The sequence below is a fragment of the Heliconius melpomene genome, chromosome 5 (assembly GCF_056956725.1).
Source record: "Heliconius melpomene rosina isolate 202511_hmr_F chromosome 5, ASM5695672v1, whole genome shotgun sequence".
NCBI lineage: Eukaryota > Metazoa > Arthropoda > Insecta > Lepidoptera > Nymphalidae > Heliconius > Heliconius melpomene.
The window spans coordinates 5960562-5975877 of NC_140393.1; the positions used below are offsets into that span (position 1 = coordinate 5960562).

A 15316-nucleotide genomic window follows, 5' to 3' on the forward strand; every position below is an offset into this window, starting at 1 on the left:
ACGTCAAACCGGCTGTCAAACTGGGCTTGTTTGTCTACGTCACAATGACAGTAAGAGATGTCAACATAGAGAACACTTATGAGGCTGCAGTCCAAACGGTAAACTGGTCAGTTCAATATATGTTTAGTTGTTGTTACATATATCATAGTTAAGGCAGCATCATTAAGGCAGTTGAGGTGCAGAGGCATAAGTGTGGGACTTCAAATGCGACTGGTTATGGATTAGAGGAGATTAAATATTTATATAACGTTGAGTTCCTCCACTTAACACGCAATGCCTCCAGAATTCGGCGGAAAATGGAGAACGAGATTCCTTAATTGTAGGTTCCCTGCCTACCCTGCTGTGTGTAATATAACGTGAAACTGTTTGCCCATAAATAATATTTTAATATAGAAAACTTCACAAAACCGAATAGAGTTCGATTAATACAATAATTAACTCCTTAGCTAAAGACCGCGTCTCAATCAAAGCCATTAGATGAGAGGAAGTGTCTAATAGAGAGCGCTTTCGGTAGCCGCGTTCTTATGATGGTGTTAAGAAATAATTATCAGTGGTCACGCCTCCCATGATTGCTTTTCGTAAGAACCCATAAATCCACTTCGATTTCAATCCACCATGTGGTACATTAGAAATAATAAGGTTTCCCAATACGTTTTACAATTAAAATACTATGTCGACGTAATTGTTAAGGCGTAGTATCCAAATTAATGGTATGCAATTAGAGTTTCTCGTTTTTTGTTTAGTAATATTTTTGGAAATAGGCCGATAAATGTATCGGTCGGAGGCCAGTTGTAAATGCGACTGGTGGTAGGTTCGATCCCCACTTGAGGCAATGAAATATGTATTTAAATTTAGATTAGTTAAAGCTCAACGTTGAGCTTCGCCACGCGATACCTCCAGAGTTCGGCAGAAAGTGGAATGGAAGGGAGTGTCATAGCACTAGGTTCCCTCTGCTTACCCTGATGTGCTTGATACAGCGTGAAGCTGATTTAACTCTTTTATTTAGCAGTAAACTCGTTACGTAGTCGATGCCGTTGGATGCGTAATTTGCATCTTTGCCAATCAGTCCACAGGAACCTGAGAGGACGAAATACATAAAATATAAGTGGATGTTGCAAATCAGTGGCCGGAAGCGAGGCTTTGCGGTATATTATCGTGTGAAATAGCCTAAACGCCGATGACTTGCCAAGGAAATTAATGACGTTTGGCTGACAGCAGGAAACATCTGGATCACCGAGATAGCGACGCCGGATAAAGATATGCTGACCTCATTGGGCAAGTAATGTTGCGTTGCTTATATGTCTTATAATCTTTTCTTTTGGAAAGTTTTAGTAGTGCCGTATGACTATGTTTATCGATCAGAAAGGTCACAGGTTCGATGTTCAAATAAAACTAAAAACTCACTATTTTGCAATAATGAATAATAATTTACCATAAAAAGGAGTAGACAGATTATTTAATAAGACATAAAAAAAAGGCCGCCGTGAGGCCGCCATGGCGCAGCGGCATAAGGGTGTGACTGTTACGCGACGGTAGTGGGTTCAATCCCCACTCGAGAAAGTGAAATATTTTCACGTTTATATTTTATTTTTTCGCTCTGGTGTCGAGGCAAAGGGCGGGGTTGAGTTCTACCTCTCAACATGCAATGCCTCCAGAGTTCGGCAGAAAGTGACGGAGTGTTTTAACACTAGGTTCCCTCTGCCTATGCTGCTGTACACAGCGTGAAGCAGATTTTTTCTTTTTGATTTTTATAAAAAAATACCAATATTATTAGAGCATTCACCATATCTTATCGCAAAAGCGTATTCGGCCGGCCGTCAGAAGTACCACACGTGGGAATTATTCGCACGGACGCAGAGATCGTTTAACAAACAAAATGGAATGTCAAGATGGAAGTTGTGTAAGATGATTGTACTGGTAAGACTTCGGTTTGACATTCGGACTTTTGAGCGTGTGTTCTTGAGATGTCTTCGTGTGAGACCTCTTCATTGTCTTGTGGGATGTTGATATGATTTTGAGATTACATGATGTGTGGTATTTTATTAAATTTTGCATATATTATTGGTTTGATGCATAGATTTTTAGATTATTGTAGTTGTTGTTCGTGTAATATTTTTATTTAAACAATTGTTTTATTAGTTGATGACAATCATGGCGCAGTCGAGTACAAGTGTATGACTGTAAGCGTAACTGGTTGTCGGTTCAATCCTCGTTCGACGAAATAAAGTATTTCATGTTTTCATTTCTTCACTCTAGTACCAAAACAAAAAAGAAAGACTCATGCAATGCATCACAAATTCAACAAAAAGTGGAGAACGGAGTGTTTTAACACTAGGTACCCTCTACCTACCCTGCTATATGCAGGATACATGGTTAAGCGAGATTCTTTTGAATGGTTGCACAATAACAGTTGTCTGTCCATATCACCAGCTTTGTCAAAGTCATGTAGTCCAAACAGACACGAGTGTAATTTCGCAAAATGTGAATTAAGCCATCTCACACCGAGGCGGGGTTGTGACTGCTGTACTGAAGTATTTGGAGCTACGAGTAGAGCGTGAGAAGCGTGCCAGTATCAGATCTTATCAAACTCTTCGTGCTTGTAATAAATTACAACTTTTACAAATTAGTCATATGTTAACACGTAAACAAGCAGCGTCATATGTCTCTAAATATGTCGTTTGTATGTCTTAATTCTCGTCTAGACGCTATTATTTTTGATGGATGGTGGTAAGTGACGTTGGTTTTAGCCATAAAGATAATGAAAATGCGAAATTTTATTTTGGTTAAGTATTTATTACATATTTAATTTTTATTCTAGATAATTATATATGGATCTGGACTAATAAAATAAGATACAATTTTTTTTTTTTTTATCTTGATATATGGCGTTTTGAGCGTGCCAGTTGAGCACAATTCATTTCGCCAATATCACGTTGTATGGAAAACACACGAAGGAAATTGATCGGTAATAAAAAAGATGATACAATTATTTAAAAAATAAATCATAGACAATGTCAAAAAGACACATCAACAGCGAGGCAGAGGGAATCTGGGAACCTAGTATTAGTATACTCTGTTCCAATTAAGACACTTCGGTTCTACAATTTTCGAATGCTGGAAACATTGTGTGTAGAGTAGTGGAAAGTGAAAATATTAAATATTTCATTTCCTCGAGCGGGAATAGAACCCACGACCTAACACGTTTAAAGTCGCACTTTATGCCACAATTGGCCTCAATGCATAATATAAATTTATCATAAATATGTATATTATATGTATATTTGTTCATAAGTTATAAGGACAAAGTTCTAATTGGCTACCAATATCGACGTTGTCTTAGAGGAAAAATGTCGCGATAAATAAAATTGAAGATTCATTTTTTTTATGTTTTCTTAAAACATCATTCCATCTGTTCTAACGACAATTTAATAGAAGTGATTTTATTCATATAATAACAGCTTGTCTGCCCACATAAGTAGACACGCAAGCGGCACGTGTACCTACATACGTATATATAATTTAATAAAATTACGATAACTCAAATAAGGCTAATTTGTCTGTCCATCCATTCATGGGGGTCTGGGAAAAATTGTGAAATTGAGTAGAAAATGATCATACGTACGTCTTCTAAAAAGACACTTGCGCTTGCGCAAAGATTCACCTAGTTTTCGTCGCTAACTATTTATTATTGTATGCCGTGAGAGCTTCTTTGTTCACCGATTGTTATGAATTTGATAGAATAGACGCATTCTCGAACTCGTGTGTACCTAATGTCGTGTTTGATTAATGTATTTATGGCACAATTTTTTGACCCTGTATCCCATATATTGGAGGGAACCTTCGGTATGGTAGGCAGAGGGAACCTTGTTGAAAACCACGCCACGCTTTAACTTCTTTCTGAGCGAGGCAATGACAGTACCGAGTGGAAATCAAACCCAAAACGGTCACCTTAAAATATACATATATCAAAAAGTATAGCCTTACTGGAAAATTCCTAATTTTATTTCTGTCTTTACCTTGAATATTATTAAGCAATGTATACTCCTGATATTAATTTCCACGTGCAAACAAGACTGTCTTATTAAGCTTCATACAGTCATGGCTGCTATGCATAAATGAATTTTAATGTAGGTGAATTACATAGGAGGGTGCGTCGAACATCTAGGCAATATCGATCTTAGTTGGGAGTTGTTATTATGTCCTATAGAGAAAATGTCTTCCATCTGTCTTGACCTTTTGTTATTTTCTAATATAAGTACCCGATTCTATTTTTTTCCATTGATATATGCTATCTATATATATCAGCAGGGTAGGCTAAGGAAACTCAGTGTTAAGACATCACGTTCCCCATTTTCTGCAGAATTCTGGAGGTTTTGCCTCACCACTAGAGCGAAGAAATAAACATACTAAGCATTTCATTTACTGGATTGAGAATCGAATCCACAACCTATCGTCCACGACTGACTTCAAGTAATATATAACTAGATCATTGTCAACATTAATTTAAATACATTTATTTCACAGAAATTAAATATGAATTTAAACACGTAAAACATACAAAAAATCCAGCTGCTTTGCCTTCTTATAAGATATTTAATTACTATATAAAGATGGCCATATAAAGTCTTTTAGCCTCACCTGTCAAAATAAGCAAAGCTCTTGTTTTCCCTTTTAAATAAACGAGCACTAGTCAACCCTCGCGATAAACTGTTAACTTCAATCGTTATCTTCGCGACCGAAATTCGTTCGAACGGTAAAATTCAATATTAAAATATTCGAGGGCATTCCGACCAATTAAAATGTGGTACCTACCATTACTCCCAACTGATTTATATTTTACACGATTTCGTTTATTTCGTTCGCGATAATGAAAGGAAAATTTTAATTGTAGCTTTTATATTGTATTGCGAACATATATGGATCAATAGACGTTGGTAGCTGTATAGTGATTGTATTAGTAGGTTCGATATTGCAAATAAATATGTTGGGATAAACTAGTTAAATGTTAGTTTTTACAGAGTATCACATAGCAACCAACTAGGCAGGAAGAACCTGGGAACCTAGTGTTAGATAGTTCTCATTAAGACATTTCTGTTCCCCAAATCCGCTGAATTCTTGAGACATTGGGTGTTGCGGAACACAACGCCGCATAAAGGCAAACGGAATATTACTAAGAATTTAAGCTACTACTTAAATCTTTAATACCATTCCCATCAGGAAACATACCAGAAGCTCTAGTTTCACAGCACCTTACAAAATTCTTTAAACGATTGGTTTTATAACAATCGGCAACGGCAATTTCTTGGTCGATACTGATGCAATACTAATTTTTCTCGATTTCGCACGCCAATGTGAGATTTCTGGCTTATTGTTGTAAATCACGACACCGCCTATAGTGAACGCACTCTGTGATAACGAAATGGAGAGTGACGCTTTAATTTTGCGTTTTCTATTACAAATTCAATTTTATAGTTCATTGAGTTTTGTGAATTTTTGGGTGATTGGTTATGTAATCGTATTTTAGATTAGTGCTTGATAAATGGATTAAGAATTAGTTAATTAATAATTAACGATAAATGCATGAAAATGTATATATTTAAAAAAAGTATAGAAATTTGAGATGGTTTGGGTTTTCGAGATATAGTGGTATCTAGACAAATAAGCTGTACCTTCATAGCCTACATATAAGTGCCTTTTCTACAATTTTTACTAGGTGACAATAGAATTTTCTTTTCTATTATTTTGTAAGACAGTATAAAAAAACTGACTTTTAAAAAACAAAAGCTATTAAATTGCAAGACACATAATTACTCTAAAACATACCCACATATAAAGACAGAAACGATGATAAAAAGAAAACACGATTGCAATTCCACCTATCTACGAGTACATATCGAGTTGCAAGTTAAGCCTAATTAGTTTTTCTACATAAAGCTACTCGATCATAACAAGGTATGCAATATGGAGCTAATGTCAGTAATGTCAGTATTCATGTGTGAGAATGCGTTTCTTTGAACAATTAGATTCTCATGCGATTGCCATCTACGACCAAGTTACGCAATTCCCGAAGACGTATGTTTGTGCGAAGATAATGAAAGTGATGTTTTTATAGTACAAAACACGTGTGAACTATATGGAACCTAGAGGTTCCAAGTGGGTTACTAGGTAAGATAGTTGATATTGACTGGCTTTTGTGCGCTTCTGTAGTTAGCTTGGAACAGGTAGAGCAAAATGGAATTTAAATTTTAATTATTTTTATTTTGGTTTTAGTGATATTTGGTTTAGTGTTTAATGAGGTGTTTAAAAGTAAAGAAAGTAACAAAAAATATATTTTTTAAAATATGTTTAACAATACGTTTTATTTTCTTTAAACTTCAAATGGTTACCTAAGATCATCTACCTCATTTTTTTCATTTCAATTTAAGAATCTAATATTTGTTTAGCAAAATATTAGCCTAAAATTAAGAATATAAAATATTTATAATACATAAACGTTCGGCCGTATGAGGCCGTTGAGACGCTGGGATACAAGCGTGCGAGCATAAACGCGACCAGAAACGCGGGAATTCGGCGGAAAGAAGGAAACAGAAGTGGATAACAGGAAAGGAGTGTCTTAACACTAGGCACCTAGGTTCCTGCCTACCCTCCTATGCGCGTCATACAGCATAGACATCCATATCTCAAATATAATTCCCTAACACTCCATCTACATTAATTACAAGTAACGACAAATAAAATATTAAACTAAGCCAAAAGTTATCAAATTAAACAATCAATTGAAAGACTAAGCTAATCTAATCGGTCATAATTTTAAATATTTTTGCAATAAATAATAGGTTTTTTTATCATTTTATCTACTTAGCTCGCAGCGGACGTAACCGTTTCTCTCTATCTATTCTTAACATCGGAATCATTTAAGGCCAAGTATGCGAATATTGTGTAACAGACGCACGGCACAATGAAAATACATATTAATACATATAAATAATATATATTAAAAATGAAGTCATATCTTCCATATTATCCACATTTACGATATTACATTTAATATGAGTATTTTTATTGTTCTTTTATTGTTTTTAACATATTGTGTAAGACACAAATGATTTTTTATCGATTTCGATTTCGATTCGAATGACTTTATTCGTTTGCATATATTATACTTGAATTTTGATAGCATCATTTTGAAAATGTAACGGAAATTACTATGCGGCTATTTATTGAATTTTATTAACGAAAAAGAGTTTTTTTTTTAGTTTAAAAAGTAAAAGGTATATGTTTAAAAATATATTATTATATTATATTATATCAAATTTCAAAAAGGTTGCCATTTTCAAAATAATTTATGTAATATATTATGAAATTTTAAAAGGGCAATATGATAATATATTTATAAGATATATTTATAGGCTGTATGTATTGCAAGTTTATATCTCCGCTATAACTTCCTCTTAAGCTGCAAAGTATGACCGATGATATCCTCAGCCGGTCGAGTCGTAGAAGAGATGTAAAACGGATGTCCGCTCATATCGAAGAGAGGCTGTGATTGTTCTTTTAGAGTTGTATCTCAATCATTCTGATAAGAAATATATTGCATTACTTTTAACGTAATGCAAATAAAATAGATTTATTCCAAAGAATAATTTTAATATTTATTATTATTAATTTTTTTCAGCTTCACGCTATAACCCGCATGTAACAGGCATAGGGAGGTTAGTGTTTAGAAATTTCACTCTCCGCCAAAATTCCGTCATATTCTAGAGGCGTTGCGTGTAGAATGGCGGTTTTTTTAAAATTATTATGTAATATAAAGAAATATCTGTTTTTCGCTGATAAATTTAAATTAAACCAATATTTCATCTATATATATAAAATCGAAAGGTCACTCACTCATCACGAAATATCAGAACGAACTACAAGTGCTAGGAATTGTATAGCAGATATGTTTAGGACGTAGGTGCTCGCTAAGACGGGAATTTGCAATATTCGATTTCTAAGGGGTTGTTTTTGGGGTTGAAAGTTTGTATGAAACTTCGTTACTACAAATGCTAGGAGTTTCAAATTTGACATGGACGTCACTTATAGGACGTAGGTACTCATGGAGATAGAAATTAATAATAACGTAGTTCACGCAGGCGAAGCCGCGGCCGGGCCGCTAGTTCTATATAATATATAGTTACGTATATATAATATCATAGTTACTTACGACAAGGTATTTGCGTGTGCGGTGACCTCAGACGTTTGGCTGCACATTATGAAAATGAATCTAAAAATTATACACCTCCGTCTATATCGCCGTCTGTGCATTTTTTTACACTCTGAGTGATGTACTTGAGTGCAGACGGATCGAATTTCCTTGAATTTTTATTAAAGAATTCTATCTGTGTCTCGAAATATAAGATAAGATTAGAACAGAATAATAGGAGTTTTCTTGCACCGCCCTATCAAAAAAAAAAAAAATGAGAGAGACATGAGAAAAATTACTATTATTATTTCTCGCTTTCTCTTATATCTATTGGATAATAGATATGCACTTCCAAATAGAAAAATTCTATATATATTATAAGATTTCGTTTTGTCAAATTTGAACCCACATCTACTATTTGCAGCGAAATTTCTTTCTTTTATATTTTTAAAATATATAATTTATTAATATTATAACATAAATCCTTATATTATATTATAATAATAATAATTTATATTCTATTTAATATTCTTTAGAATCAAATCCGCATGTGACATTTTACTTCGTGTTACAGCAATTCAACCCTAGCTAGTATAGAAAGCCGAATTTGTTTACTGCATCGTGATTCATGAGTCTAATGCAGTAGACGAATAAATTTACCCAATCCCTCTTAGCGACAGATTTTTCGCGTTTCTTTGAATTTAATATCTTTTTTTCTATTTTTGTTTTTATTGTTATACAATGTATATTTTTTATTTTTTTTCTGTTCGTATCATTTTTTTTATTTGAAATCGAAAACGAAAACGATTAATTGTAATAGCTTTAATTCAAATTATTGTATTTTAAATTTTTAAGTAAATGATTATTAAATAAATTTAGAGGCTTATCTTGGCGTTGGGGTACAAAGTGTAACTTTCAACTCGACAAGTTATGGGTTCGATTCCCACTCCAGGTAATAAAACATTTCATATTTCCGATTATTTTTAATGCCTCCGGTAAATAAGAAACGGAGTGTCCTAACACTAGGTTCTCTCTACCTGCTGTAACGCTAAGAATAATTAAGTTCACATATATTTTACTATATATGTATATCGATATATAGACAAACGCAGAATATTTCTGACCTAAGATAGCTTAGAACAAACCCGAGATGATATCGACTCAAATGGGTGCACAGTATTTAGCATCGAAATGTCTCTTTGATAACATCTTCGCATTGTGCCTATTGAATAACTAGAAATACTTATCTTACCCGTTAATTTGTATTATTAAAAGCGGTAAACGTTATCGTCGGCTATCGTAATGGTAAGCTTGGTAAGCGATACTTCCCTTTACTGAAGTGTGTTTCCAATTACTGTTATTACTGCGGGGAAATGTGCAGAAAGAAATTGGTGATTATTATTGTTTTTTATTTTATTTTCTGAAAATGGAAAATTAAAATTTTAGTCTATTGTAAGTGTAAATAATTTTGTTTAAAATTTGCGATTTTGCGATTTGCGAAAAATAATAATGCGAATATATTTTTTTTAAATTCACGCTTTATCTTGCATGTTATTGGTAGGCAGAGACATCCTTATATCAAGAGATTCCTTTCTCTTCTTTCCACCCGAATTTGAGATACGCGTATCGAGACACGCAACTAAAAAAAACTTTAAAAAAATGATTCCCCAGAACACGCTCTTTAAAATTCAATTTAAAAAATGTAAAAGAAAAATACTATACGTTTTTTCATCGTTTCTTAAGTGAATCTCATGTTTTACAAACGTTTACAGTTATTTATAAAACTCTCATAAATGATCATAATACTTACACAGCATTATAAGGTTTATTAACGTTTAATATATATGTATTAATTGTATTATATTATATTAATTGTATATATCGTATAATAATATCTAAAACACTGTATAATTCATATAGTCTAGTACCAGGAAAGGAATAAACACGCATGCAAGTCCTGAAGATAATTAGAAGCGAACTACAATTATATGCAAATGTATCGAGTCGTTTTGAAATCATCTGTCACATAAGAATTATTTAATGGAAGAGGTATCAAGTTAAAAAATATCTGTACCCCGCATACGGCAGAGTAGGCAGAGGGAACCTAGTTTTAGACACTCCGTCCCATATTAATATATTAACTATATATATACTTTTATTGTAAAAGAGAATACATTTTACATTTTAAATATAAATTGTTATAAGAAATACATTTAAAAATATATTTAAAAAGAAAATGCTCTTCCAAGGGTGGGACACGGTCCAAGCTATCGGTGGGTAGAGCTCCAGAGATATATATTAATATTATTATTATTAAAAGGTTTTGACTATTGGAATATATATTCGGGCTAATATAAGATACCTGTTTTGATATTTTAAATTTATTTTATTATTAATATAAAATTATGTATACTAGTAGTATCCATTCTATTCAACGGCGTTGAATTCCGCCACTCAACACACAGTGCCTCCAGAACTCGACAGAAGTGAGAGTGGGTAACGGAGTGTCTTAACACTAGGTTCCCTCTGCCTATCCTGCTGTGTGCGGGATACAGCGTGAAGCTGATTTGATTCAATACATTCTATAGTAGTGTATTCGCACGTAACCCTTCTATAACAATTGTTCTATTTTGTCATACACCGAAGCTAATTTTGTGACTAAGGCACAATCGCTATTAATATTTAAATTACATGGGTGTCTACGTAGTTGACGTACAAGCTAAAGTAAAAAAAAAATACAACTGCATTTTGATTGAGCTGTCCTTTTATGTTATGTTTTAAAGGACAAAATACGCATATTTACAAAATTATTTTATTCTTACGTATAAATTTTGATGTTGAAACTTAGTAAAGTAAGTAAAACTTTAGTTTTAAAACTTTAAAACTTTAAAACTTTAAAACTTTAAAACTTTAAAACTTTAAAACTTTAAAACTTTAAAACTTTAAAACTTTACTTTTAAGTGGGTAAATAAAAATATTTTAATTTAGTACAATCTGTTGAGAATCTAATTGTGACTTCGTAGATATCGCTTCGTAGATATCTAGAGGGGCGGGTTCGTATTTCGTTATTTTCTTTTACTTTTTTCTAAATATATTGTCGTCTTTAATTAGAATAACATTAAACTAAAGAAAAAAAGCAGTATAATTTATAGCCCAATTAGTTTACTTATTAGAAGATTCAGATAATAAAGTTCCAGGGTCCGACGGAAAAAAACAATAAAATACTAAAACGAAAGAAATAAAGACAAATTTTCAAATTCCTTAAAAGAAATCTTTAATGATATATGAAATAATAAAAAAAAATTCAATTCATATTAAATGAAAAAATAAATATATGGATACTGATTTTTATTTCTTATTTATACACGTAGTTCGCTTTGAATGGGATCTAAGTACAGCTACTATTAAACGTAGCTAATTTCTTAATAATATATTTTATATTTATAAGAAAAATATAAAAAAAACGTAATATAATAAAGCTTTCTATATCACTGTACCCACTATATTATTACATAATTAAAATATTTCCAACCGTCCGTCCATTGCCCAATATTCGATAATAAACCGGAATATTGTCATGCACCTGACAGAAATTAGACTTGACGTGTCTGTCAGTTATCTAACTCTGCGTATTGTAGTGAAAGCGAAATCTCTAATTATTTATTTTTTCTCTATTTTATAATAACAGAGATGACACAGCATTTCGAGATACGGCCGTTTTATTTTTTCCTCTGTAATCTTGATCGCAGGCTAAAAAACTGTGATTGACTTTTGACGGCGCAAAACGATCGCAATCGGTGCATTGATTCATGAAATATCAAACTATTCTTTATGAAAAATAAAATAAAATAAAATAAAAGTTTGGTATATATAAATTGCCTTCGTAATGAATGATCTTTGATAAAAGCGTTCTTATTAGGCGGGTAATTACTTGGACTGTGCTAGTATATTGGCAGTTATATCACGAGATTAGCATTTCACTTTCTATGACCATTTAAAAATAGTTTAATTGGATTGAAATTTCAGTGATATCTTACAGTGGCTCTTTCTTATATAGTATAGATTTTAAATACTTTGCTTATGTTAAAATCTACAAAAATCACTACCTAATTTAGAAAGCTTATGCTTGTTTTAAAATATCTATTTTTGGTGAAAAACTATTCAAATTTCGCTTAAAATTTTAATTAAAGTTAAATGCAATATTCTCAAATTTTACAAAATAAGAGGCAAAAACTAACTATATTAAATTACAAATTAAGACTTTCACGCTTATAAAGAAATTCGTAATTCACATTAACCGTAACAAATTCGTTTATTGGCTGCAAAAATAAAATAATAAAATAAAACACACTAAATTTCAGTAATCAGAGCTGAAAAATTTATAAATTTCGTTAAATTTGTCAAGTTAATTTTTCAAGTGGTAAATTTTGATCTAAAACTATTACTTGAATGAAGCACGTCCAGAGGAATACGGCTACAATAGGCAGAATGGAGACAAGAGCAAAAAAATAACTGAATCAGCCGGCGGGCGGCGTGCGGCGGACTCTCTTTCTGGCTTACTAGGTCGAATTACGTTGTTTATTTTATTTATTTCTATTTATTTTATTTTTATACCGAGTGAAAATCATAGTGAAACTGTTCTAGTCTTATTTACGCTTTTTATTCGCGTGCCGTAGGGCAACGTAGGTTAATTCTAATTTTAGTGACCACCCAGCTGTCGAATCTGTCAAATAATTATTATAGCGCATAAATTACCAAATAAAATCAATGAAGTGAAATCTTTGAATATATTTTAATATTTTTTAATCATTTCTATAGATGATGAGATGTTAATTGGCTTGTTAACACAAGTATAATATAATTATTCATCGATAAAACGTTATTTAGTTTTTTATAACTTCGCATTATACAAATTTTATATTTTATGGAGATGTATTATGTATAAGATTTGACATTGACGACTTTATATTTTTATTAGATTTATTTATTGCATTTTTGGAGAATCTTTTCTATTCTTTAGTAATTTAGAGTTGTACAATTCAATTCACATTATGCATCAATAGATTAATAATTTATTTTATTTTTTTATAGTTTTGATTGAATTGGATACTTTTATATGACTAATAAATTTTCTTATTTATTAGTAAATAATATTAATCTATCTCCTTGTACACGGAGCAATTACACTTTGTAATAGCATGTAATTTTTATAGCAATTAATTTTAATTATTACAATATTACATAATCACGTTTAGAAGGTTTATTTTCTTCCCGTATAAATTAATTAATTTAGTCACTGTACAATTAACAAAAAAAAAAACACCTACCTGCTTCGTAAAAAAAACTTGAAGACGTTCCTCCCTTTTTTTTCAACTCAAAATTAAATCACTAAAAAAATGGATTAAAAGTCCAAAAAAAAAATCCTTAATCTAAAGTGTTAAAACATAAATAGTTTTCACTGAGCACTACGTTTAAACTCAATTAAAAAAAAAAATGCCAATATCCTGGTGTATATGTTAGATAGCACAGCACATCGAATATCCATTCCACGGAGGGAGCTTAAAGCTGATGGTGCGCGTGCGCAGGCCGGCGTGGCATCGCGTTATCAGCGCGAGCGGCGCGCCGCGCGACAACAACAGAACTTGAGAGCCGATCTCAATAACAACAAGAAAAGAAAACGGTCCAGTTTCAGCGAGGCTTCCGGATGGCTCGCACGGGGCGCGGCCCGTCTCTCTCTCGCGCCAGGGCCCTCTCTCTCTCTCTCTCCCTCTAACGGTACTCCGCGAGGCTTGAACGATAGCGCAGTCGCGGGCGAAACGCCGCCCCGCGAGCATTGCGTATATATTTCAATATAATTTTCCGCTACCGATCTATAGATTTTACGTCTTTGACATCGCAGTAATTGCTATTCGCATACTTGATAAGCGTATACTGTCATTATTATAATAGTATACTTGGTCGAGATTAGCGCTGTTTTATTTACATTCAACTGTTTGGTGCTCGTTTAGAATGAAATAAGATGCGTGGAAATTTTACTAACTTTCGTTGATGTCTTTTGTATCTAGTAAAATAAATTATATTTAACTACGTAGGTCGATAAATACTTTTAATGGTTTAGACAAAACTTTATCAAAATTAATATAGCGTTTTTATAAAATGCATTTTTTTAAACGTTTAAAATTTAAAAACAAATTTAAAAAATTACCAAAGCGAGATTGAAATCTTCTCTCACCTATCATTATCCGTTAAAATAATTTCAATATAATAACCAAAACTGTAAGTAAAATTAAGCCATAATTATAGTTTCTCAAAAATCGATAAATGTCGTAATTTGCTCGAGTAAATAAATTGGTATTGATTCAATAAAAAGCAACGTAAGAGGCCTCGGGTTATATCGTATCTTGTTAACGAATGAAGTCATGATATTAAATCATATTGGCGGGAATCGATCGAAATTATACAGCTTCTTTTATATTTTTTAAAAAATAAAAAAATATATATTTAAAGTGATTGCTGTGACATAATAATAAACTGACTTTGAAGGGGTTATTATATTCTAAAATAAAAAAAACATAAAAAACGGAGAGATAATGATGAAATGGCTGACTGCCTATTATTGATGTTTATCTATATAGTTAAAGTGTAAAGTATCGTTACATATTTTATTATAGCTCAAACCAAACAGCGCGGACCAGATCCCGTAAATAGAAAGTGTGGATGGACATGTCTACTAACCACAGTCTTGCGGTTGGTGGTTCACGTTAACAAAGTATATGTACGGGTATATGTTGAAGAAAATGCGTATGTTTTGCATAGAAAATAAATTATAGCTGTTTTTTTAATTTCAAGCTTTATCCTGGACTGCAGAAGTAATCCAGTGATGAGATATTCCGTTTCCTATTTTCCGCCTAATTTCCGAAGCATTGCGTGAAGAATGGTGGAATTAAAAGAGCCGTGCTGTCTCGTTAGCAAAATGAGGAAGTGAAAATGTTTCATTCTCCCGAGCGTGAATCGAACTACAACTGTCGGGTTTATAGTCTAAAATTGTATCGCTCCGCCATGATGGTCTCTAATAAATAAAAATTATTTATACGTAATGAAAAGTGCCTTGAAAATTCATGCCTTAAAAAT

General features: G+C 32.4%; 1 protein-coding gene across 1 annotated transcript in view; it reads right to left on the minus strand.

Moving 5' to 3' along the window:
• LOC146539061 (transcription factor hamlet-like) overlaps positions 1-13848 on the minus strand; it is an 84867-nt gene extending 71019 nt beyond the window's left edge. Inside the window, exon 1 of the mRNA XM_085185737.1 lies at positions 13513-13848. The gene's annotated coding sequence lies outside the window, so the exon portion shown is untranslated. The remainder of the gene's footprint in view (positions 1-13512) is intronic.
• Between the last annotated feature and the right edge of the window lie 1468 nt (positions 13849-15316).